Raw genomic sequence first — 27,248 nt, 5'->3', positions numbered from 1 at the left:
TCCCTCAGCCCGGTCGCAGGCTGCCTGGTGCCGTCTCGCGTCGCAGCCACCGCAGTAGCGGCATTTCTTTGGGGCGCACGCGCACTATGGCCTCCGCGCCCGTTCCCAGCCAGAGGCCGCGGTAGTGGCACTGAGCCCCACGGGTGCGTAGACGCCCTCGCCTCATCTCCTGCCTGGCGCCGGTTATCCCCTTGCGGCGCGCGCCCAGGGGCCGTTATCCTCCTGCAACGGTCCGCGTGCCACGCACGCGCAGTTGGCGAGGGGCGCGCGCGGCGGGAGCGGCGGCCGCAGGAAGGAGGCGCCGCCGCCGCCATTGCGAGGGAGGGAGGGAGCGAGCGAGCGAGGCTGGTCCGCCCTCCCCCTGGTTCCCGCCCCTCCCCCCTTCCCCTCCCCGCCCCCCCGCCCCGAGGGAGAGCCGCGGCGCGGCGGGAGGAGGAGGTGGAGGAGGCGGAGGAGGGAGCCCGCGAGGGAGGGTCCGCCCGGCCCCCCGCCGCCGGAGCCGCCGCCGCCGCCGCCGCCGCCGCCGCCTCAGCCGCCGCTGGACGAGGAGCAGCAGAACATGGCGCCGGGGCCGCCGTCGCCTCTGCTGGGATCCTGGAGGCCGGAGCCGCGCTGAGGGCGCCCAGCTGGTGAGTGCGCGAGCTCGCGGGCCCCGGCGGCGAGGCCGGGCGCCGCCCCGCTGCGGGGTCCAAGGGGAGGCGGGGACGGCGGGGCCCGGAGCCCGCGAACAATGGAGGAGCCGGAGGGGGAGGGGAGGGAGCGGCCCCCCAGCCCCCCGGGCCCCGCCGGCCCCGCTGCTTCGCGCAGCGGCCCGGCCCACGGGGCCCGCTTGCCCTTCGGACCTGCCCCTGCTCGCCCCAGCCCTGCTGTCCCCGCGGCTGCCCCCACCTTCCGACCCATTTGGGATCTCGGTGCCTGCCTCGGCCACCCCCTCCTCACTTAAGCCACTCTTCTCCCAATTCTGCGCCTCCCCCTTCCCTTTTCCGCCCGTCAGTAGTGCCCTTCGCCCCTCCTGGACTCTGCGGTCCTCTAGCGACCCACCTCCTCAGTGACCCTTCTGCATTTCTGCATCCCTTGATTCTGGACCTTCACTTGGAGATTCGTGTCCGTCCTGCCCCTTCTTCGATTCCACTCACACCACCCTTGATCCGTTCCCTTCTTTGACCCGTCTACTCTTACCCGTCCTCTCTTGCACCCCCAGGAACTGTCCCTCTAAGACCTGCAGTTCCACCTCCTTCGAGATCCATCTGAGACCTTGTTCGTCTTGGCACTGCTGGCCCTAGGTCTTCTCCTTGGACCTAATTCCACCTCCTTGGGCCCTACTGCCCACTCGCGGAACCCCGTGCATCTCCCGGATGCCCCTTGCCTCTCCGACCCTTCCATGCCTCAGTTCAGTCCCCTGCCCCCTCTCGGACTGGGATGCACCATGCTTGCCTCTTCCCCTTCGCAGATCTGGCTCCCATTTGCCGTTCAGAGCCCCCCCCCCCCCCCGCCTTTTCCCCACTCTTCCAGACCTTTCTACCTTCCCGATCTGCCCTTTGCCCAATCTCAGATCTTGCTGTGCCCTCTTACCTGCCCACTTTCCCTGACTCTGCCTTCCATGAAGCAGCCTCCTCCCCCTTCTGTGACCCTGCAGCTCTCATTTCTGCCATTCATTTCTCTGACCTCTCTAACTCAGCCTGTCCGCAGCCTCAGTGCTGCCCTGCAGGCCCCAGTTCTGTCCAGTGTTCTTGCGGTTTCCTTTCCACCCCACCTCCTCATTGGCACTGTTGAGCTGTCTCATTCATTCGCTCCCTCTTTCTTTGACCTGTTTCCCCTTCAGTTCTTCTCTGCTTGAGACCTGCTTCCAGCCTCCCATTCGCTCTCAGTCCTCTCCTCTCTCCATTTTGGCCCTTCTTAGACTTGCCCTTTACCTCCCTAAATCTTTGATAACTTCTCTGATCCATCACCCCCTTTCCTGCCCCAAATCCTTTTTGCACCTGTTCTTTCAGTTCTGCCCCATCTGCTGTAACATTTTCCTCCCAGCTCTGCCCCTTTTGGAGCTGTCCACTTGCCCCCCTATTTTTTTTTTTTTTTTTGGACTCATTTTAACTTTCCTATTGCTGTTCCCCTCTTGGAGTGGTTCTCTTTAATCCTGGTCTCTCTGTAACTGCATCCCACCCGTGTTACCTCTCAATACTTAAGTTTTCCACCTGACCTCCTCTTCCCCCCACCATTTTGATTCAGGCCTCGACCTCCAATCTCTCCTTTCATGTATTCTCTCTCCTTTGTCCTGCTTTTTACCTCCTTCTTGAGTTCTTCCCCCAGTTCTGCCCAGTGGTAGAGATGTCTTCTCAACCATTCTTTCTGATCATCGGCTGCCTCCCCACCCCCCAGCTCCCTCTTGGAGCCATCTCAGTGGTTGGATAGATTCTCCCTCTCTTTTGATACCCGTTTCCCAATTCTGTTCTACCTTGACTTTCCTCACCTTTTCTTTCCCCTTGTGTCCTGCCAAGCGCCTTCTCTTCCCGTTTGCTTCCTATCAGGCTTGCTTTTTCCCAGCTCCCCACCCTTGACCCACCCATCGCCACTGAGTGCTCCCCGTTTCAGTCTTGTCTTCCTCTACCCTCCAGTACTCAGCTTTGGAGGGGAAGGGGCCTAGGTTGGATCCAGGGTTCTCTAGACTGTGGTTTAGACTGAAGATTCACTCAGCACCCGACCCTCAGGGTTTTATCCCCAAGGATCCTGTGAGACCTGGGTAGAATAGATGGGGGGTGGTTGGCTGGTTATTGCTGTCCGGAGTCTGGGAATGTCTGCCCCGTTTCCCCTACTTCTGCCAAGGTTCGTGGTGGTGAGGGGGCAGGTCTCTTTCCATTACCCTCCCCCGCACCTTTATTTTTCTCACTCCTGTCTCACTCCCCAGCCCCTTCAGATCCCTGGGCTTTGCAGCTTTGTGTCCTTCAGAACAGGAGAGTGCAGCAGCTCACAGGTTTTTTTTTTGTTTTTTTTTTTTCCTCTTACTTTCCCTTCCTCCTTCTCTGAGCTATTGAAAGAGACAGTTGTACCCTTTCCCCACCTCCACCTCCAAGCCAGCACCCCTTGGGAGAGCTTACAAGTGTGCTTTTTTGCCTCCCCCCCACCCCATGACAGTCTAATTTTTGTTTTACCTCTGGCTGGGGAAATGCTAGTTCTCAAGTTCTCCCCAGTCCCACCAGGGGTTATGGCCACATTTGGTGTTTACTGCTCTGGGGCTGCAGAAGCTGCAGTCTTGCCTTCCCTAATGGCTTCGGGTTGGCTGTGTGACCTTTGGGAGGGTGGGCTTATTTCTTTTCACCTCTGCCCCAGGAAGGCTCTGGCTTCCTGGTCTTCAAAATAATTAAGGCCTGAGTTTGGAAAGCCCGTTGCGGTTGTTTGTTGAAAGAGAGAGTGCCAAGTGTCACTCAGATTTCTGCCCTCTGGTGTTGCAGGCAGCTCCCAGCCACCGGAGCTGAATGCCTCTGGGCAGATCCGTGCTGGAGGGGGGGCGGGGTGGGGGTGGGGGACTCAGTGGTGTACAAGGAGTCTGTGGGTGGGCCCTGACATTCCCCAAGCCTTGTGAGTGACCTGATTTGGTAGAGTGAGAAAAGAGTGCCAGGAACTGGCTGATACGATTGGATTTTTGGTCTTATTACCTGAGAAATTATTACCTTAGCTACCTTTTCTCAAGCTTTTTCTTTAGTGATCTTATGTTGGGAGTGGGGTTCAGGAAATTGACTCAGAGAAAGAGGTGTGTTTTACAGAGAAGCCATCTAACCATTTTCTGTCCTTAATTTGGGAGCGGGAACCTTTGCATGTTATGGGTTTATTTATTTTATTTCTTAAGTAAATCAAAAGCCTGATTTTTTTTTTTTTTTTTTTTATCCCTGTGGCCTAGGGCAATTGCATATTAAAGCAGCCATCCAGCTGTGGAGGAGCATTTACTGGAAGGACTTTTATTTCTTAACTGAGCTCTGATCAAACTTTGTTTACTTCAGCACTTATTTAGAAATAGTTCTACGAGAACACTTGAAATAAAAAAGCATTCACTGTTATCTGCAGAATTGGACTATTGACTCATCAAAAGTTAGGACATTTGTATATGATACAGTGAGGGGGGCTAGATGGTACATCCATTTGGTTCTTTAGCTTCTGACTTCTTAGGTCTTAAATTTTCTGCCAAGCAGAGTCTGGCAATTTTAATTACCTATAGCATGTGTCTTCACCATTATTGACTTGAATTTTGGTTCATCTTCCTGTTGGTTTCCATTCATTTTTTAATTTTGGCCTTGTGAATTATGATTCATTCTCTGGATTTATTTTAGAATTTGTTTTCCACGTTGGTATAAATAGTTGTTTTTTATTCTTAATGGGGAAGTGATAGCTAATTAAGAATTAAAACAACTGTGTGTGCAGCATTGCTTAAATTTGTGTTTCAGAGTTTTGACATCACTGGCAGCATAGAAAGTTTCTCCATGCCCAAACCCTAAGTTTACATAATAGGAAGAGAAGAGACAGAAGAACAAAGCTGATTTTTCTTCCTAAACTGGTAACTGATGTTACAAAGATTGTCAGATTTCTCTGATGGTAGCAGAGGCTCCAACCTCGGTGTCAGCATTTGCTTTCATGATGGAATTGGGTGCTACAGAAATCTGAGGTGGTAGCCTTGGCCTTCTGGAACAGTTAATATGCCAATTGGGAATGGGATGGGGAGCAGGAGATGGCGGTAGATGACTGTTTTCAGCCTAGTAACGCGTCTTAAGGTCTCCTGCAGTGCCTAGAAAATTCTTGTAATACTAGTCTGATCAAAGTTCTTCCCTTGCTGTTTTTCTTTTTGAACTATCCTTTTGAGCATTTCCCCCTTCCCTTGCCTATTTTCTCTTTTTTTCTTGGCACGATTAAGGCCAAAGCATTTAGGACAATAAAAAAAAAATCAGAAAAGTCATTCTTCTTGATACAGGTTACATGGAAGAAGTTGTCCACGTGCAGATCCTTTGGCCTGATGGTGACTTTTGGCGAAGGACAATCTGGGAGGAGCGAGGGTTTCACAGATGACTGTAAACTGTAGCCTCTCAGGTGTTTCTGTGGTCTCTTATGTGATGAGGAGACACATGAGGTCAATACAGTTGGAGATTGATGAGGTGAGAGTGTTTGTCCATCTCCCTCTAGGCTCTGCTCTCACATCTTCAGTCTGCGAGGTGGAGGGCCTTCTGAGAGGTGTGAAGCCACCTGCAGGGCCTTCCTGTGATCTGCCTTGACTGTTGTCATTCCCCACCTGGGTGTCTTAATTTACCCAGCCAGTGTGACGTTTTATTGATCATCTAGTCTAGTTGTTTAAAATTTCTTTTTCACACTATATGAAATACATAAACTTGGAGAGTCTTTGCTTGAAGAGGGAAAGCGATTAGCAGAAATCCCTTGGGTTTGGACAACACAGTTGGAAGACCCGTGCCTAGTCTAGCCTCCTCATTTACAGATGGGAAAATGAACTCGCACAGGGCATGGTGACAGGCTTCCTGTCATAATTGAAGGCGTACTGGAAATACAGGCAGCAGACCTTCTGGTCTAGGCCTTAACCTAATTAGTGGGAACCGTGAACAAATCACTTCACTTCTCTGGGCTTCACATTCCTAGTCTGAAGTGTAGTGTGCTCTCCAGCTCTGATTTTAGATTCTTGTTGTCCTGGACCACATACCAAGTTAGAGCTGGGATTGGGACTGGACTCTTGGTGCTGGTCTTAATCCCACCCCCACCTCTTTCCCTCCCCTACATCAAATCCTGTAGCCTGGAATTGGGGGGTAAGGAAGGGCCCTTTCTCTGGGAGATGCAGTAAAACGAATTGGATTGCCTTTGTCATATACTTTTTCAAACATAAACACTATCTCTTTTTCAGCCATTCATGTGAAAATTAGAGTTTATCATCTTGGGGGAGAGTGGCATCCAGATTGTATTGACTACATAACTTAAAACCGTACACCGCTTTTAAAAGCAATATGGAATCTTTCAAGCTGAGTCATTGTTGACCTAGGCTCTCAAATAGCAATGTCTGAATAGTACTTGAATTGCTGGTATTAAGAAGTGCAAACAAATCATTCATGTTCATCTTCCTGAAAGTTTATTTTTATTTAATTTTTGATACAGTGCTTTAATGAGGCTTCATCTATGAAGAATTCTTGAAAATAACTTTCGGCATCTGGCAGTCTGATTTTCATTTATTTGCTTCTTTGGGGTTGGGAGACACCATTAAGTTGATATATTAGCAGAGAACCAGGTACTTTTCAGCCATGAGCCATCATCACAGGAAAGTAGTATTTACTTTAGTTGAAAATAGCCAGACTTGCCTATCTCCTTCATCTTCCTTTATTGAAATGAGCGTTTTCATTTTATGAAATTTGTGGCAGTTGTGACTGTTGCATGGTGTATCTGTGGTATTTCATACCTTTTTTGTTCTTCTAGTGTCTCTGCATTATTATTGGGAAATGTTTTTTTGCTGGTCATTATGGTAATTTTTGCACTTGGCAAATTTGAACAAATTGAGAGGCAGCTTCCTATGGCATAAAGAATGTTGAGTTGATAACGAAGAAACTCCGGTCCTAGCCCTGACTCTGCTGCTTACTAGCTGTGTGACTTTCGACAAATCGTTTTCACTTCTCTGGGCTAAGGTTTCTTCATTGGAAAGATGAAGGGATTGTACTCATTGGTTCCCATTCTGCTTTATTTTAGCTAATGATGCTTGATTGTTTCCTTTCTCCAGATGGTAAACTCCTTAAGGGTGGGGACCCTCCTGTATCTTTTATTTCCCATCACACCTAGCAAAATCACCTTGTACTAGTAGGCCCCCTGCTACATATATGTTGATTGAACCCAACAGGTGCCAAAGCCTTTTTGTTTTTATCTGTGCGGTAGGTGGGTGGAGAGATGTGCACCAAATATAATGGCCATTTTTAGACTTTAAACTCTCAGAGGGCATGCCCTCCTGGTCAGCATTTAATCCTCATGTATATATACATATTGTGTCATAAGTGTCTTGGCCAGAGTTACACAGCTAATAAGTCAAGAGCTATGTCTGTCTAATTTTAAAATCCGTGTTTATTTTATTAGTCTGCCTTGTGTTTCTGGGATGTAAGAATAAGCTATAGTTCATCCCCTTAAGGAATTTATAGTTGTGAACGGTTAACTCTCTATATAATAATATAAAGTGGGTGAGGGAAGCACGTGTTGAATAGACTGTTCTGATAAATTTCTGCATTTGAGAGGCAGCCCCATATTAACAGTCTTAAAGGGTTCCATATTCAGAGACTACTGAGCACACAGTAGGTTCTGTGTCACATTACTTTGAAAAAGAATCTATAGCTCCAAGTACCAGCTTGTCATTCTAGCCAGCATGTGGAGAAAGTTGAGCGGTTGAATTCTGACCTGGATTCAAACCCGGGTGTAACAAACAAAACTGTATATAAGTAAAGTAGTCCAAAGGAAAGAAGAAAGACATGTTTGGTCATGTAATGATTCTTACTTTAAGCTGTATTTTCTTTGGTAAGTAGGAAAGTATCTGAGTGGTTCCTGATTGACAATTTTCAAGAGAAAACACTCTACGCAACTAGAAACTTACAGATAAAACTACACCTTGCCCCTTATTTGTGTGGCACTCTCTACAAGGCTTTTTTTCAAAAACACGATTCAAAAAGTTATTAAATAATGTTGGGGTAAAAGTATGTTGGCTAGCTGCGACTAATAGCTTCCTGAAGTGTAAAAAATTAAAAAAAAAAAAGGTTGCATTGTACTTCTCCCTGTCTCCATTTAAAAGAAAGGTCAAAATCCCGGCTTCATCTATTGTAGCCTGTAGTTCTTAGGAATAAGACAAAAGAAAATGATTACCGTTAATTGCCATGGGCAATTAAAAAGGATTCTTTGTTCAGTAGCAAATTGATTGTGTACAAATGAAAGCCAGTACTGCATTAATACAAGATTATTAGATTCTCGAAATCTGCATCTTTAACTAGAGTGGCTTTCACTTCAAGGGAATTATTTCACTGGGATTAGTGTACTTGAATGGTTGGTGATAAAAGTATCACTAGGTCTTTATTTTCCAGATGTGTTAAGTTTGTAGGTAGAAGGGTGGTGGATGCTGCTTTTGTGGTACCGTTTCTAATGGCCTGAAATAATTGAATACTTTTTGAATGTTGCTGACTTCTAGGAGATTTCTTCCTCTGATTGGTCAGTCACCAGAGGAATGCAGATAAAACTTTTGGTAAATGAGGAAAAGGGAAAAAGTCCTCTCAGTGCTCAGGCAGTGAGTCTCCACTGTTGGCCTATGCCCAACATTAGCCAACAGCCATAAAGGCTTAAAAACGGCAGCATTAGCTAAAATAGTTAGGATTTCATGTTCTGTGTGAATACAAGGAATACATATGTTTTCTTGTGTACAGATCCTCTAAATTTTTTTTTATTAAAAAAATTAAGATACAACTTACGTGTAGACAAGTACATAAAACTTAAAGTTTACATTTCTGAATTTTCTACATATTGTCTACACAGCTTTTTCATATAATGGGGCATCATTTCCTTATCCATACACTTATTAATAAGTTGAAAATTATTTGAGAGGCATTTAAATCCTGACTTTAATATAGAAAGTGAATTGTACTGAGTGATATTTGTAACTTTTCCAAGTTTGTTGGCTGACTCTTGATTTAGGCTCAGGTCATGATCTCAGTGTTCGTGAGACTGAGCCCCACATTGGACTGCACAGACAGCACGGAGACTGCTTGGGATTCTCTCCCCCTCTCTCTGTTTGCTCCTCCCCCCCAATAAATACGTAAACATAAAAAAAGAGAGAGAGAATGGAATAATAGTGACCTGGTACAAATTACCACAAGTGATGAAAGCATTCTTTTAATAACAGATCTTCCCCATTTGTATTGTAATTCCAGAGGTTTTGGGTCTCTGTTTGCTGGGAATTAAAAGGAAATAGGTAATAGTCATTGCGATCAGGACTGTCAGACACAAAAACTGGTGTGAACTTTCTAAAAAGCATTTTGACAATGTTTTAAGTGACATAAAATCCTTGATCAACATACAGATTGTGTATGGACCAAGAAATAGAGATGAGGACCACGATTGTACACAGAGATACTGACTCTAGTGATGTGTATAAAAAATAAACAGTAAATAAATGTTTAACCTTAGAGAAATGGTTGCTTTATGGAAAAATACGGAGTCATTTGAAAAGGATGTTTTTTGGAGAATTCTTGACATGGGAAAGTACACACAAAATAAAATTAACTATGAGAAAAAAGTGGGATATAGAACTATAAACAGTATGATCCCAGGTATTTAAAAATATATATATGGGAAAACTAAAAGAAACATGCCAAAGTGCTGTTTGTATTTATCTCTGTGTTGTAGAATTTTGAGTAAAAATTTTTTTCCTACTATTTTTTAACAAAAGGATAAGGTTTTTTTTTTTTTTTTTTACTTCCGTTTGATTGTATTATGTTTGGTGTTATAAACACATGAAGGAAAAATTGAGCTGAAAACCAAGAAATTAGTCATAGTGATATCTGCTGGATTCTAGTTCCTTTGAAGGTTAAAGCAGTCGCCCTTTCTTAGAATAATAATTGAATTAGTTATTAGCTGCATTAGCATTTGATAACAATATGCTTATTGTGTACCAGGAGACTGCAGAGTGTTCCCCTCAGTTCTCTGAGGTAGGTGGTATTTTATTTTGTAGCCTGGGAACTGAGGCTTTTAGAAGGGACTTGCCCAAGGTCACACAGCTAGTAGGTTCCTGAGGTAGCATGGTTCAGAGCCGTAGTTCTCACTTTATAGAGCCTGGGTGGCTCAGTCGGTTAGGTGTCTGACTTTGGCTCAGGTCATGATCTCACGGTTCATGGGTTCGAGCCCCACGTCGGGCTCTGTGCTGACAGCTCAGAGCCTGGAGCCTGCTTCGGATTCCGTGTCTCCCTCTCTCTCTGCTCCTCCCCCACTCATGCCGTCTCTCTCTCCCTATCCCTCTCTCTCTCTCTCTCTCTCTCTCTCCCCCTCTCTCTCCCTCTCTCTCCCTCTCTCCCTCTCTCAAAACTAAAATAAAACATTAAAAAAAAAAAAGAATTGAGTGTACCCCAGAGAAGAGAACTGAAGTCTGCTTTGTGGCTGATCACATAGCTAATCCATTAGTTCTCTTTTCAGCAGGGTGTCCCCCGATGCTTGTTTTAAGAGAGAGAAGGGGCACTTGGTGGCTCAGTCGTTTGAGCATCTGACTTTGGCTCAGCTCATGATCTCGTGGTCCATGAGTTTGAAGCCCGAGTCGGGCTCTATGCTGACAGCTCAGAGCCTGGAGCCTGCTTCGGATTCTGTGTCTCCCTCTCTCTGCCCTTCCCCTGTTTATGCTCTGTCTTTCTCTCTGCCTCAAAAATAAATAAACTTAAAAAAATTTTTTTGTAAAAAGAGAAGCCATTCATATATTATTTTCCCTTTTTCTTGGCCAAAATCAAGAATGGACATGACATTAGTTACATCTTCCCTTCTATGAACCAAAATTCTTTAAGATTTAAATAATTTAGGGCTATTAAGCAGAAGAAGGAATAAACCTATAGGTTTGTAGCTCCAGAGGATAGAGATACAGGGAAACAGGTTTTATTTTTCCTTTTTCCTTCCCATTCAACCAATATTTGGGTGTCCACGCTGTTGAGAGTACTAGTTATACAAAACACGTCTCTTCCTCCCTGCGAGAGTTTATATGCCATTTATTAAAACAAAAGCAATTCTTCCCTTACAGGTGAAACAAGGAACATCCTGTTTCTGTGCCAGAAAGTAAAATATTTAGAAGGTCAGTGGCCTGATTTTTCCTGATCTTATCTTAGAGAAGTGTGACCAAACATTTCAACACAAGAATAGGTAGACTAGGAAGATAGATTTCGTCTTATGATAAGAAAGAACTTGTTAAGAATATGGTCCAAGTTCATATTTTATCTTGAATAAGGAATAATTTGGAGATTTAAATTTTTACCTTGTTTTTATTGTTGTTAATCACTAAGACGTTTGCACACACACATTTATTTACTGGTCATTCTTTCATGAGAGAGAATACTGGAAGACCTGTGGTTCAATTGAAATGTGAGGGGGTTTACATTCAGACAGCAGGAAGAAATTGCAAAATAGGTTTGGAAGCACCACAGGAGTTTTTTTCTATTCTCCCATTTATTCTGTTAACCCACTGGGCGCATATATCCTAGAACCTGTCAGTAGGAACACAATATTTGTTGAATTAAAGGCATACATTTTATCTTATGTTTTATTTTACTTTATTAGTTTTTTTAACTTTATTTTTGAGAGGAGAGCGTACTCGAGTCAGTGCAGGGGCAGGGGGAGTCAGAGAGGGAGAGGGAGGTGAGGGGTGGGCAGAGAGAGGGAGAGAGAGAATCCCAAGCAGGTTCCATGCTGTCAGCGCAGAGCCCCACGAAGGGCTTGGTCTCATGAACCGTGAGATCATGACCTGAGTCAAAATCAAGAGTCAGACGCTTAACTGACTTGAGCCACCCAGGTGCTCCCTAAAGGTATATGTTTTAGATAGAAACCAGGAAAAAGTAGTCTCTGCCGTCTTTCAGTCCTTTCATTCTTAGGATTCCTCAAGCCACGTACAGAACCCTCTCTGCCGTCCGTTTTCATTTTGCTTCTCACCGACTTTGTTACCTTGGACAAGTCATTTATTTTCATTTAAATTCTTGTCTATAAAATGAGCCTGGGTACGTACTCTACCTACCACAAAGGCTTTTGTGTTCTAATTCTAGATTTCTTTTGAGAACTGAATGCCAAGATGAATGTGCAAACTCTTTAAGGTTGGAAAGCCTTTCAGTTTTCTCGGGGGAATGAAAGAGAACAATTTGGTTAATTAAACTGTTCAGGTAACCGCCACGGAAGAGGGCTACAAGGGCAGCGTGCAGGCATTTTGACTCTGCTACTGATGTGTTATCTTGTAACTTGCCCCCAGGTAGCAGTCAGTTTTCGGGTCTTATCAGTAAGTGTCTCACACATCTAAATGTTATAGGTCATAGGCCAAATAGCAGTGGTTGAGGTCTGTTTGCTTTCACAATGTTAGGACTGCGGCCTCAGGTATTCTCACCGAGACACATAAGCCTCCCTTCAAGTCCCCAGTCCTACCTCTGGCCAGCTCTGCGCTCTCAGACAAGACTCAAACTTTAGTGCCTCAGGCACCTCATCTATAAAAAGGGGAATATGGTAGTGTTTACTCCCCGAGTCACTGTGCAGTTCAAAGGGATGGTATATTTAAGAAGCTTAAAATAATGCTTGGGTCATGGTAAGTGCTATGTAAATGTCATTATTAGTGTAGTGGTTCCCGGACTTGGCTTTTATAGACCAGTTGAAAATGATAGTGGGAGGGGCACCTGAGTGCTGACTTGATCTCAGCTTGGGGCCCGATCTCACAGTTTGTGAGCTCGAACCCCACATCGGGCTCTGCGCTGACAGCATGGAGCGTGCTTGAAATTCTCTCTCCCTCTTTCTGCCTCTACCCCACTCATGTGTACGTGCTCTCTCTCTCCTCTCTCTCAAAATAAATAAATAAACTTAAAAAAAAAAAAGGAAAGTGGTGGAGGGAAGAGACATACAAATTTTGTAATTTGTAGTCTTGCCAAGGAGGGCATTAAAAAAAAAAGAATGAAAAACCTTCCTCACTATTATTTTATAAAAAATAGGATCTAGTATCAAAATAAAAGGTAGCCTTTCTCAAGGAAGTTGGCAGCCTTATATGGACATGTGTAGGCATATGTTTCTAAATCTCATTTTTACGTAGACTGGGGAAGACTTTGCCCCAGGCCAGCACCAATAATGTGTGGCTAGGTATTTAGACAGCCAGACGTAAATTCATATCCCACTTCCCCATTTATTCTGTCACCTTAAACAAGCTGTTTGACTTCCCTGAGCCTCTTCTTTAAGTTTTCTCATGTGTAAACTAAAGGTACTGGTATCTGCTTCGCTGGGTTATTGTGAGAAGCTGAGGTAAAGAATGAAATGTTTGTCGTATAGTGAATGCTAAATTGCTAGGGGTTCTCACAGGGAAGTCAAATATTCGTTGGGAGCCAGTCAAGTGAAATCCACAGTGTATGCCATTGGGAAATCCAAAAAGTAAGGTAGTGTGCTTGACGGTAGAAGTCTCTTGCAAGGTATCCTTCTCTACATAATTTCCTCTCTCGTTTATTCTCTCTGCAAGTCACTAAACAAAAACCTGACTTGCATTCCCTTGCTTGAAAACCCTTAGTGCTTTTCTATTGCCTTGTAAAGTGCCTGACTTGTCACAGGTGCCTAATTAATGCCCGAATGAGGGATAGAGTAGTCTAGCTGGGCAGACCAGACAGAGTTTTGAAAAAAAAAAGAACACTGATAATACTAAACCAGCATATCAGGGGTCCACAGCTAAATCCTAAAGCTAAATCCAAAGTTCTAGCAGTTGTCCCCTCCTTGGCTTTGGGCGTTGTCATAGCCCATAGGACATGGTTGGAAGGTGTCTACAAAGCTTCCTCAACCTGGAATGGATTGGGCTTTTTTTTTTTTTTTTAAGTTTATCTGAGAGAGAGAGAGAGAGAGAGAGAGAGACCAAGACCAAGACCAAGACCGAGAGAGACCCAAGCATCCTACATGCTCAGCGCGGAGCCCGGTACAGGGCTCAGTCTCATAAACACGAGATCATGACCTGAGCTAGTATCAAGTTGGACGCTTGACTGACTGAGCCAGCCAGGTGCCCCTGGATTGGACTTTTCAAACCGCTCTTCCTAATACAGTCAGTACAGCATCCTCCTTCCTCTGGGCTCACCCCTGGGGAAATCTGTTTCCTTTCCACCAAGTGAATCTGGGTCCTCAGAAGCTTCTGCGATAATAGTAGCCTTTGCTTCCTTAGTCCTTTCCTACGTACCAAACATTGTTCTGTGTGCTTTATATCTTTTAACTCAAAGAATCCTCATAATAGCCCTCAGAAATAGATACTTTCCTTGTATCCATTTTATGTATGAGGAAATTGAGGCAGCACATGCTAGGTAATGTAGGAACATTCAGAGAAAAGAGGATTACCCCTCCCACCTCCCAAAGTACCAAATTGTTATACAGCTGTCTACTGGGCTGGTTTTGTATGTGTGCTCTTCTCTCTCTCTCTCTCTCTCTCTCTCTCTCCCTCTCCCTGGGGTTAATCACCTTCGATTCACATATTGACCTCGATTATTGGGAAATATTTCTCCCACTGAAAGGTATTTGGATGAGCATAGCGAATTCTTTGGTTTGTCCCCTTGATCCTTAGTTTGGCTTACCTGTTAAAGATTTCCAGAATGATCTGGCAGTTAATTCCAGTTCTGTTTTCCTTCCTCGTTTTTAGTGAGATCCTTATTGGAGTTTATCATCTGTTTTTCTCATTTTAGGTATTTTCATCTAAGTTTATTTCAGCAAAATATAAATCAAAGCCTATCACCCAATTCGTTTTTATAATGCTTCCTTAAAGTATTTTGGTTTTTGGGGAATTGCCCTGGAAATTTTGGTGTTGTATGATGCAGGGAAGGTCCGTGGCATGTGCTGTCTGCCATCAGTTGGCCCGGAATGCTCACTTTAATACCCATTTCAAATATATATTTGCCTTTCCGGAAACCTTCCCCATTCCTCCCTATTTCCAAGGTCTGAATTAGCATCAGGGCTTCTTTGCAGATCAGCCTTGTCTAATAGAACTTTCTGTACTGTTAAGTTTCTACTTGAAATGTAGCTAGTGGGACCGAGAAACTGTATTTTAAGTCTTATTTAATTTTGATGAAACTTTCAATGGCCAGGGTATTGGGGAGTGCAGATCTACACTATACGCTCCACAAGAGAGTTTGTTTTTTTGTTTTCTTGTCTCTTCTAACTCTGGCATAGGACCATGCTCCTTGATGTATTTGATGACTGTTTGACAAATAGCCCTCAATAGCAGAAATAATAAAGGAAATATTCCTTAAATTCTGCCTTCCAGGAATAACCATTGTTAACAATTGTGTTTTACTTGTAGAAAAAATTGCCAGTTTTCATTGACATTGCAGTGATTTCTGCATAGGATTCATCCTTGATTCTAGAAATCCATTTTAAAAAAACTTTTATTTATTTGTTTATTGTTTTCTTTAAAAAAATTATTTTTTAAGTTTATTTATTTTGAGAGAGAGAGAGAGAAAGAACAAGGAGGAGAGGAATGGAGAGAGGGAGAACCCTGAGCAGGCTCTGCACTGTCAGCACAGAGCCCGACGCGGGGCTCCAACCCACAAACCGTGAGATCATGACCTGAGCTGAAATCAAGAGTCAGTTGCTCAACACACTGAGCCACCAGGCACTCCTATTTATTTAATTTTTTTAGTAATCTCTACACCCAACGTGGGACTCAAAACTCACAATCCCGGGATCAAGAGTTCGCAGGCCCTTCTGACTAAGGCAGCCAGGCGCCCCTCTAGAAATCAACATTTATCAAGGTTGTTGCAGATTTTGGAATTTTAGGAGATGGAGGCTTAGAATGCAGGTCATACATGTAACAGAAGCAAGTTATGACTAATTTTGGTCAAGTGCCTTTATAAAGATTGTTGTGACATAATGGAATTCTGTCCTAACGCTTAGAGTTCTTAGTGAAAATCTAGGAAAGAGGATGAATCATCCTTCTTTCCTCTTCCACAGTCCAGATGATTTTGCCAGCATTTTGTTTTGAGGATGAGTTGGGCGTTCAGGGGATTTTGGCTTGGCTCCTTGGGGTGGTGGGGGTATTTGGAGAAGAGAAATTAAAGGGATTTATTCCTTGCTGGCAAGATGGAAGAAGCAGAAGCGGGTCTGCTTGAATTTCTTTTCTCTTCCATAGTGGAAGCAGCACCTTAAGCCAAGTTGTTTTTGTGAACATTGTGTGTGTGTGTGTGTGTGTGTGTGTGTGTGTGTGTGTGTGTGTGTGAGAGAGAGAGAGCGTGCATGCATCTTTCCTGTGTAAAGATGTCATTGATTTCATTTTTTGTCAAATTTCCTTTAATCCCTAACAGTTTTTCCTATTTCATATTACCTGTGTTGGTAACTTCCATTCTGCTTTGAAATGACGTTTTTACCTTCAGAGTGGGCTATTGATGTTGGGGGATGGATGGGAAGCGGAGAGAGAGACAGAATGCAAATGGGTGGGGCAGAGAAGGAGGTAGACACAGAATCTGTCAACCCTGAGCCCAAGCCCGATGGAGGGCTCGAACTCAAGAACCGTGAGATGACCTGAGCTGAAGTCGGACGCTTAACCGACTGAGCCACCCAGGTGCCCAAGGAAGGAATTTTTAAAAGTCTTTGAATTAAGGGGAATCGGGGAATCTTGGATTGGGTCCTGGAACAGAAAAGAGAATTAATGGAAAAATGGTAAAATGCAAATGAAATCTCTGGTTTAGTTTTTTTTTTTACCAAAATAATGTCTTCGTTTTGGCACAGCTGCAATGGTTATGTTAATCTTAGGGGAAGCTGGGTGAATCGAGTATGGCAGCTCTGTCATATCTGCAACTCTTCTGTAACTCTAAAGTCATTCCAAAATAAGTTGTTGTGTTTTTTGTTTGGTTTTTGTGTGCTTGTTTTGTTTCGCGTTTTTTTTTAATTTATTTTGAGAGAGAGAGCGAGCTAGCTGGGGAGGGGTAGAGAGAAGGGGAGAGTGAAATCCCAAGAGGGCCCAGCGCCATCAGCGCAAAGCCCGGCACGGGGCTCTAACTCACCAACCATGAGATCATGACCTGAGCCAAAGCTGAGAGTTAGGAAGCTGAACCAACTGAGCCACCCAGGCGTCCCCCTCCCCTTTTTTTAAAGCCAAGAAGAGCCAGAGCATTTCAGGGTTGTGACTTCAGCAAGGGGGAAGCATACATAGATTTGGTTTATATAAGCACCCCCCGCCCCCCTCCAGGAGCTGTGCCTGTCTCTGTCCACTTCCCTCCTTACGCCCAGTGTTCCAGCCATGTTGAATGTAGCTCTTCCAGAAATCCTAGCTTCTGGGCCTTTTTCATGTACTGTTTCCTTTTATCTGGGGTGTTCTCCTGCTACCCCCATCCCAACCAAAGCAACAAAAACTTAACTAATTTATTTTAATTCTTTAGATCTGGCTTTTTTTTTTTTTTTTTTTTAAGTTTTAGAGTGTCTGCGCGAGCAGGGGAGAGGAGCAGCGAGAGAGAGAGGGAGACAGAGAGAATCTTAAGAGAATCCATGCTGAGCATGGAGCCCAACTTGGGGCTTGATCCCATGACCCTGAGATCACGACCCGAACTGAAATCAGGACTCAGACACTTGACTGACTGAGCCACGCAGGCGCTCTAGATCTGGCTCGGATTTTGTTTCTCTCAGAAAGCCTTCCCTGATTGACCATCAGTGGTCAGACCTTGTCTGAGTTTGCCCCTGATGTACTTACTACCGTGTGTTTGAACTGCCTGTTTTCTTTTCCTTTCTCTTTGTCCAACTACATCTTAAGCTCCTTGAAGGACTGTACTTTTCATTATTTTATCTCCCAGGCATAGAACCCAGGAATCTCAGCATCCTGGATAACTTGGGGAATGTGTCTTGAATAGATTGCTCCAGGAAGCAGGAAGCAGCAAGCAGCAAGCAGCAAGCAGCAAGCAGCACACCTCACACTCTCTCAGCCTCCACTGGCAGTTTCACTGAGGCCTGTAAGGAATGGTGGCTGTAGTTTGCTGTGAACCCGCGTATGTGCCATAGATGGCCAAACCCCTGCTTTCAGAGATGAGAAAGCACATTTTTTACAGGCTTATTCTTGCACATCAAGCTCGAGGGGTCCAGTTTAGGAAGGCATTTTAAAATCTTCCAGTTCTGTAGCATTATCTTTTCCTGTACTATGTGAGTTTATCTCATTTTACCATAAGAGATAATGTGCAGATTGTTGTAAGTCTGTTCTTTAGTAAACCAAATCAACAATTAATTGTCTGGAGTGTGTACAGCCCTAGGTGGAATACGTAATGCTATCTGATATGGTCCCTGCTTTTGAATTTCTTACATTCCAGTGGGAGAGAGAGAACATCCTCACCTTATAGTTTGTTATTGTGGCTTAATAACATGAATCAGGTAACAAGAGGAGTAGGGACCCTTGTGGTTTAGCAGGTGCTAAAGCCATCACCTCTGTCCTCAGTTTCCCTTGGTGTTGGTATGACCTCTGAAAAACAGTGGTTGGTGAGTTTGGATTGCCCCTAGTTAGATGTGGCTAGAGATGCAAATTCTAAGCAAAGGCTATAAACTCTGAGGGTCTTTGGATCCTTAAGGGGTATGGTTGGGGGAGTGTCCATAATGTTCCTAAGAGAATATGCTGCATTTTGGTTCCGTTTATTTTTTGTGGAGAGAGGATCTGTAGCTTTTGTTAAATTCTCAAAGGAATCCATGACCCAAAAAAGATTAGAACCACAGGTTTAGAGTAACGCTGAGACCCATGGCCTCATTTTGTCTTCCTTTTATTTCACCATTTTAGATTGGGCACTGCATTTGGTTTTTCTGTGATACTTGGAGGAGTCCTTGTTGCAAAAATTGTACTGTTGAATATCTGAGGGAGGATTGTGTGAAGTGTTCTCTTTTTTTGGAAGCTTGGTATTACGGCTCTTAAACTTTCATCTATTCTCTCGCTGTTTAGTAAAAACATCTTTATATTTGAAATAATAATCACTGCTTTCCTAGGTCCAGGTAACTGAGTAGTGGTCACATGAAGATGAGGATGAGCAGGTCCTGGCCCTAAATCAGCTCTTGGTGATACACAGTGTAGGTACTCCGAAATGGTAGCCAGTAGTCTCATGGGAACAGCTATCATGTTGAATCGCAGCTGTAGTCTTGGAGGATGTTCAGGGTAGGATGTACAGGACAGGAACACAGGAGAAAGAGTATTTAAATTGTATGTTTTAGTGAAATTGTACTGTTGACTTATTACCTCATTGATATGTTGCAAACCTTTGCATGTGAGGGTGTAACAGATTAGGTGCTTATGGCCATTGCCAAGCTGGGGAGGTCCAGTTGGAAACATGACAGTGATACATGTATTAACATGGAACTCTTTTGAAGACTGCTGGCACCGTTTCCCCCTGCTCTGGTCAAGAGTGTAAGGTTCTCTTTGCCTTAGGTCACTTAGCAAGCATCTATTGGACACCGAGAGGGTGTGTAATTCTGGGCTGGACCCTTGGACTTCACTGTTTACTTACTAGGAGATGGCAGTATCTTTTGATTTCTCTCAGTAATCAATATGGTGTCAAGGTCACCTCCCCTGGGAGGCAGTATAGATGGGTTTTGAAAGTCAAGATGCCAGAGTTCCAAACCCAGCTGTGCCATTTTCCAGCTGGATAGCCTTGACTCAGGTCATGGTTGACCCCTCTGAACTTCAGCTTCCTTATGTATAAAATAGGGTTAAACTATTAGCTGCCATATAGGACTTTCATATTATATACAACGTGTCCACTGCTTCGCAAAGGGCTGGTCACAGAGTAGGGCCCAATAAATGGAAGCTGTATTGTTATTAGTAAGCAATGATTACAAATCATGGAGAAATTCCCTCATTTTATTTTTTTCACTAATGATAATTACTGTGTCACTCAGAAGAAAGATAATTCTACTTATGTGAATGGGGGAATTGGGTACTCCTAATTAGTATTGGAAGGAGTAGCTGAATCTCTCTCTCTCTCTTTTTTTTTTTTTTTTTTTTTTTTGGCCTGTTCCATGATTTTTGCTAGGGCAAAGGCTCTTAATCTGGGGTTCCTGAATTTTTTGTGTGTAAGTGCATTTTCTGTGGGAGAAGGTCCAAATTTTCATCATATTGTCAAAGCGATCCTTAACTGGTAAAAGATTACTTGGTTAATTGATCCATTGGGTAGGTGTAGAGCCACAGTTAATTGTCCATCATATTAAGATACTACTGAGAGAACTTTTCCAAATAAAAAGAACATAATGAAGATAGAAGTTGAATACTCAAAACCTTTTGTGTGCTTTTTTTCTTCCTTTGGCAAAGAGAAAGTGGGACCAGTAGGGAAGAAAGAGATGTCAGGAAGGAGTGAAATACTGCCTGCAGAATGACATGGCAGTTTCTTGCCCTCAGAGGTTGATTCCAGATCATCACTTGGCTTCCTCATCTGCACCACGGCTTCTGGTCACGTGTACCATTTGCTCTCTCCTGAACACCTGTTCAGGTTCTGTCAGCTCAGGTTGGTCTTCTTGCTGAGATTGTCCCTTCTCCCATAGTCTGCAGGTGCAGGTGTCCTTCCTGATCCTGCCTGTCTTAATTATGATCAGCTTCGGAGTCCTTCAGAGCACTGACATTCGTCTTTACCCTCCACGGGCACTGTCCTTTGTACAGAGTAAGCACTGCCTGTGTGCGTGATACAGGGGCATATTATTACACATAATAAAGCGTTGTGGAACTAAAGTGAATACTGATGCATAAGAAGAAACTAAATGTCTGCCTGAGGGAGGAAAAGAATATAGGTTAAATTTATTGAAAACATGAAAAATGGTCAAATGCCAGTGGGAGTTTTGAGTTCTGAGAGGGTTTGGGAACCCTTTTATAGCCTCAGTGACAGCCTTGTTAGGGGGAAGAACCCACCTTGATTTAGGAACTAGGAGTGTGGGAAACAGCCAGCATTATGGCCCTGGCTGAGTCATAGTACTTCTGGACTGGGTTATCTTCTCTGCAAGGTGGATTAGACTTTTTTTTTTTTTTTTTTTTTTTTTTTTTACGATTTTATTTTTTTATTATTATTTTTTAAATAATATATTTCTTTATATCCAAGTTAGTTAACATATAGTATAGTATTGGTTTCAGGAGTAAAATTTAGTGATTCATCACTTACATATATCCAGTGCTCATCCCAGCAAGTGCCCTCCTTAATGCCCATCACCCATTTAGGCCATCCCCCATCCTCCTCTCCTCCAGCAACCCTCAGTTTGTTCTCTGTTTTTAAGAGTCTCTTATGGTTGGCCTTCCTTTCTGTTTTTTGCTGTTGTTTGTTTTGTTTCTTAAATGTTTATTTTTGAGAGAGAGAGCATGCACAAGCAGGGGAGGTGCAGAGAGAGGGGGACAGAGGATCTGAAGCAGGCTCCATGCTGAGAGCAGAGAACCCGATGTAGGGCTCGAACTCATGAACTGTGAGATCATGACCTGAGCCAAAGTCAGATGTTTAACCACCCAGGCCCCCCCACCCCCGCCATCTCTGTTTTTATCTTATTTTTCCTTCCCTTCCCTTATGTTCATGTTTTGGTGCTTAAATTCCACGTATAAGTGGAATGATATTATTGATATTATAAGTAAATGACTTATTTCACTTATGATAATACACTCTAGTTCCATGCATATTGTTGCAAAAGGAAGATTTTTTTTTTTTAATGTTTATTTTTTTTATTTTTGAGAGAAAGCATGTAGGGAGGGGCAGAGAGAGGGAGAAAATCCCAAGCAGGCTCTGTCTGGGCTGTCAGCATAGAGCCTAATACAGGGCTTGATCCCATGATCTGTAAGATCATGACTTGAGCTGAAATCGAGAGTTGGACGCTTAACCAACTGGGCCACCCAGGTGCCCTAAGATATCATTCTTTTTTTTTTTTTTTTTTTTTAATTTTTTTTTGAAAGACAGAGCGTGAGTGGGGGAGGGGCAGAGAGAAGGAGACACAGAATCTGAAGCAGGCTCCAGGCTCTGAGCTGTCAGCACAGAGCCCGATACGGGGCTTGAACTCACAAACTGTGAGATCATGTACACACACACATACACCACATCTTCTTTATGTATTCATCAGCTGATGGACATCTGGGCTTTTTTCATAATTTGGCTATTGTTAATGGTGCTGCTATAAACACTGGGGTGCATGTGCCCCTTTGAATCAGCATTTTTGTATCCTTTGGGTAAATACCTAGTAGTGCAATTGCTGGGTCGTAGGGTAGTTCTATTTAGAGATTTTATTTTTAAGTAACCTCTACACCCAACGTGATGCTCTGAGCTCAACCCCGAGATCAAGAGTAATATGCTCCAGATGAGCCATCCAGGCGCCCTGGATTGGACTTTCTGAACATGTAATAGTGGTGTTGATGAGCATCTACCATGTACCAGGTACTAGGCTGGGTCCTGAGAATATAATCAGGAACAACCAGACAAGACCCTCTGCTTTTATTCTAGTGGAATGTATTGAGTGGGATGTTAGTCCCTTCACCAGCATTACAATTCTGGGATCTGGATAGTGGGCACCGGCCTCTGCTCTGGGGGTTGTTGTGAAGATTAAATGAGAAAGCACTTTGAAGATTACGAAGTACTCTTCTCTTATTTATTATGAGTACTGTCCCCACCCTGCCTTTGGCCTATAATTTAAGCAGATTAAAAATGTTTAAAATGTGTGCCAAGGTCACTGCCAGCATTTTTACATTATCTAGTCCCCAGTGAGGTCTTCGTATCGTATCGTATCGTAAGTAAATTAGCCTAGGAAGATTGGGTGGAAGCTTTTTGCACCAATAGGAGTATGATCCCAGGGTTTAGGTAGATTTAGGGACTTAATTCCATCCATTATAAGTGAATCCCTTAAACAGGATTGGGATATAGATTTGTAATACCGTCTTCACTAACTGAGAATGTATTTGAGAAGAGCACGTTTACTTACAAGTATTTTTGAAGTGTTTCTGTATCGGGTTTATTTCTGCCTTTCTGCTGAGTTCTTTCCATTTTTAAAAAAGATTTCAGTCTGGGGGCACCTGAGTGGCTCAGTCCATAGGGCATTGAACTCTCAATTTCGGCTCAGGTCACGATCTCATGGTTTGTGAGTTTTGAGCCCCTCATTGGGCTCCATGCTGGTGGTGCAGAGCCTGCTTGTGACTCTCTCCCCCTCTCCCTCTTTCTTTGCCTCTTCAGTGCATGCGTTCGCTCTCTCTCTCACTCTATCTCTCTCTCTCAAAATAAACTTAAAAGAAGATTTCAGACTGACTCTTAAATTCTTACATACAGTTTCACATTGGCAAAGACTGCATATTGGGAAAAACCAAACGTCTCTCCTGATTTGTTGTTGTTTTTTTTTTTTTTTTTTTTTTTTTTACCATAAATTCAGGATGCAGTTGTTTTCCAAGCGCTTCCATTTTGTGATTAGGCTTAGTATTTTTATTTTTTATAATCTTTAATCTTATTTTTTAAGTAAGCTCAACATGGGGCTTGAACTTACAACCCCACGATCAAGAGTCGCATATTCTACTGTCTGAGCCAGCCAGGCATCCCAGGGTGAATATTTTTAGATACAACTCCCTTGCCCTTAAGTTTGTCCCCAGCACCCTCAACACAAAAAGTGATGTAATTAGGATGCAATCTGTTGCCTGTGGATTTCAAGGGAAATTATTTCCACGCAGCTCAGAAGCTTATGGACAAAGTCAAGCTTCCATTTATTTATTTATTTGTTTGTTTATTAAAAAAAATTTTTTTTAATTTCTTTTGTTTATTTATTTTTGAGACAGACAGACAGTGTGAGCAGGGAAGGGGTAGAGAGAAAGGGAGACACAGAATCCAAAGTAGGCTCTAGGCTCTGAGCTGTCAGTACAGAGCCTGACATGGGGCTCAAACTCACGAACCGTGAGACCATGACCTGAGCTGAAGTTGGCCACTTAACTGACTGAGCCACCCAGGTGCCCCCTATTTATTTAAAAATTTTAAAAATATTTTTATTTATTTTTGAGAGAGAGAGAATGAGAGGGGGAGGGGAAGAGAGGGGGAGACACAGAATCAGAAGCAGGTTCCAGGCTCTGAGCTATTAGCACAGAGCCTGACGCAGGACTCGAACTCATGAACTGCAAATTCATGACCTGAGCTGAAGTCAGACACTTAACCGACTGAGCCACCCAGGCACCCCTCAGGCTTCCTTGTAGATTGGGCGAATTTATCAAAAATGACCTGATGAAGTGAGATTCTTACCTTGAGGTTAGAGATTTTGAGTGTGAAACAGTGATGTGAGATTTCTAAAGCAGCTTTGATCTATGAATAAAATGTTACTTCTAATTGTCTTTGAGCTGTTTTAATTTTTTCTTTGAAACTTTAAATGGAATTGACGTGTGTACACTGTGTCCGGGTGGTTTTCACTTTGAGGGAAAGGAAAGACACGGGTCTTTTCCCATTGTCTGCTGTGTCACGTTTTACTCTGCTGTTTTGTGGGTTCTTGAGACGGAGATTAAAGAGATGGATTCTCCTACCCACGGGGTTTTAGTACAGGTGTTTTCATTTTGTACATTTGACGTTGATTTTCTTCCCGGAGCGCTTAATTTTATGATTGTCCTTAGGAGGAGCTGCCCCTCACAGGACGTATACCAACATTGCTGTCTGATCGGTATGAAAGAGGTCATTTTGCTGGAGCGTTGAAAGAGGATCTCCAGAATCACAAGGTCACATGATGACTTCCTTGGTGATTTTTCAGGTGTACTTTCTGTGTGAGTAGAAATGCGTTTTTGCAGTGGGATGAGAGAAAAAACATGAAATTAAATTTAAGGGCAGAAACTTAGAACATCTCCCTTCCATGGTTTGAGAAATGAAGAAAGGCTCGAGCTAGTGTTTTCTCACAATTTAAAAATACTGAGCTCAGACAACTGAAACGATACTGATTCTCAGTGGCAAATTATACTGAAGTTTAAAGACAGCCATGTTCCATTAAGTGGCGTTTTGGAGATGGTCTTTGTGTTTAAAACTATGGCAGATGTTATGGGGCGCTGGGGTGGCTCAGTCTGTTGAGCATCCAACTCTGGCTCAGGTCATGATCTCCCGGTTTGTGAGTTTGAGCCCCGCGTCGGGCTCTGTGCTGTCAGCTGGGAGCCTGGAGCCCGCTTCGGAGTCTGTGTCTCTCTCTCTGCCTCTTCCCTGCTCGTTCTCTGTCTCTCTCTCTCTCTAAGATAAATTAAAAAACAGTGAAAACAAACAAACTATGGCAGACATTCTGTTTCTCTTGTGAGTCTTGGGTGACGTCATCATTTCCATTGAGGAGGCAGCATATTGAATCCTTCCCTACTTGGGTGAGGGGTGTAGTCTCCAGGTCTCGGTGTTCTTATCTAAGGAAGGGAGGAAATACCTGTCATTCCCAGGTGCGTTTAAGAAATTGTAAGGCAAGGTATGTAATAGTACTTTGAGCAGCATGAGGCACTCACACACATATATTATTCCGGTTTTGCTTCTAGGTAGAGAGGAGCCTGCCCCCCTCACAGTGGAGAGCTCTGCTAACAGAGCAAATGGATTCTAGCAATAGGTAGCTTTGATTTTTCTTCAGGAGGCTCAACCTGCACAGCTGTTCTTGTCCATTCTGGCTTAGCAGCCGTGCAGTGTTGGGGTTCAGCCGGGTGTGCCAGCTTCAGAAGCAGGCGGTAAGCGTCACATGAAGCTGGGTGGTCTAGAATGAGTTACTTTCCCTCTCTGAGCCTGTTTTCTCATCTGGAAAATGGGGGTTTAACAGTACCTGCCTCATTGGATTATTGTGAAAAATGAAATGAAAACACATGCATATAGTTTATTTGATGCTGTGCCTGGCTTGAGAGTATTTGATGGTATTTTTTTAATAGTTTTTTTTAAGTTTTTTATTTATTAAAATTTTTTTTAGTGTTTATTTATTTTTGAGACAGAGAGAGAGCATGAACGGGGGAGGGTCAGAGAGAGAGGGAGACACAGAATCAGAAGCAGGCTCCAGGCTCTGAGCTGTCAGCACAGAGTCTGACGCGGGGCTCGAACTCACGGACCGTGAGATCGTGACCTGAGCCGAAGTCGGATGCTTAACCGACTGAGCCACCCAGGCGCCCCAGTTTTTTCGAACTCACGGACCGTGAGATCATGACCTGAGCCGAAGTCGGATGCTTAACCGACTGAGCCACCCAGGCGCCCCAGTTTTTTATTTATTTTGAGAGACACAGAGAAAGAGTGTGAATGAGGGAGGGGAGAGAGAGAAGGAGAAAGATCATTCCCAAGCAGGCTCCACGCTGTCAGCATGGAGTCCATCTCAGGGCTCTATCTCACGAACCGCAAGACCATGACCTGAGCCAAAAATCAAATCAGACTCCTAATTGACTGAGCTCTCCAGGCGTCCCAGTATTTGCTGGTATTACTTGTACAAAAGAGAGATGACAAGGCAGGCACCTGGGTGGCTCAGTCAGTTAAGTGTCTGACTTCGGCTCGGGTCATGATCTCAAAGTTCATGAGTTCAAGCCCCATGTAGGGCTCTGTGCTGACAGTTCAGAGCCTGGAGCCTGCTTTGGATTCTGTGTCTCCCTCTCTGTCTGCCCCTCCCCTGCTCGCGCTCTGTCTCTCTGTCTCTCAAAAATAAATAAATGTTTATTTTTCGAGATAGAGACAGAGCGTGAGCTGGGGAGGGGCAGAAAGAGAGGGAAACACAGAGTCTGAAGCAGGCTCCAGGCTCCCAGTCGTCAGCACAGAGCCCAACGTGGGGCTCAAACTCACAAACTTTGAGATCATGACCTGAGCCTAAGTTGGACCCTTAACTGAGCTAACTGACTGAGTCACCCAGGTGCCCGGAGATTTGTTTTCAAGTTGCTTTTAGAACTGGACTATTTGTGGGGCGCCTGGGTGGCTCAGTCGGTTAAGCGTCCGACCGGCTCAGGTCATGATCTCGCGGTATGTGAGTTCGAGCCCCGCGTCGGGCTCTGTGCTGACTGCTCAGAGCCTGGAGCCTGTTTCAGATTCTGTGTCTCCCTCTCTCTCTGACCCTCCCCCGTTCATGCTCTGTCTCTCTCTGTCTCAAAAATAAACGTTAAAAAAAAAAAAAAAAGAACTGGACTATTTGCTTGGCCTTCATCCCCCAATCTCCGTGAATTCCAAAGCTTTGTAACAGTCATCAGTCAGACACCACTTACCTAAGAATTACTTCCTGTGTGTGAGGTTCTGGAGAAACAGAAAGAAACACTTGGAAGGATTCTCTGTATTCCACAGAAACTCGGTTAGTCAAAGAGAGATGCAATATTGACTTCTTTTAAAAAACATACAACTAGGGGCGCCTGGGTGGCTCAGTCGATTAAGCATCTGATTTCGGCTCAGGTCATGATCTCGCGGTTCGTGAGTTTGAGCGCCACGTGGGGCTCTGTGCTGACAGCTCAGAGCCGGGAGCCTGCTTTGGATTCTGTGTCTCCCCCTCTCTCTGCCCCTCCCGTGCTCATGCTCTGTCTCTCTCTGTCTCAATAATAAATAAACGTTTAAAAAAAAAGAATTAAAAAACATACAACGAAACTATACTATAAATGTTTGGCTAAATATACAGCTAAG

General features: G+C 44.1%; 1 protein-coding gene across 2 annotated transcripts in view; it reads left to right on the top strand.

The window, feature by feature from the left end:
- Positions 1–493: 493 nt before the first annotated feature.
- ARHGAP35 (Rho GTPase activating protein 35) overlaps positions 494–27,248 on the top strand; it is a 120,450-nt gene continuing 93,695 nt past the window's right edge. Inside the window, exon 1 of one of the 2 annotated variants that reach the window (XR_006212101.1) lies at positions 494–629. The gene's annotated coding sequence lies outside the window, so the exon portion shown is untranslated. The remainder of the gene's footprint in view (positions 630–27,248) is intronic. The other variant, XM_042970275.1, reaches the window with a different exon arrangement.

The sequence above is a fragment of the Panthera tigris genome, chromosome E2 (assembly GCF_018350195.1).
Source record: "Panthera tigris isolate Pti1 chromosome E2, P.tigris_Pti1_mat1.1, whole genome shotgun sequence".
Lineage (NCBI taxonomy): Eukaryota > Metazoa > Chordata > Mammalia > Carnivora > Felidae > Panthera > Panthera tigris.
Note: the sequence above shows the minus strand (reverse complement) of the source record. Positions and strands in the feature narration are given on the sequence as shown.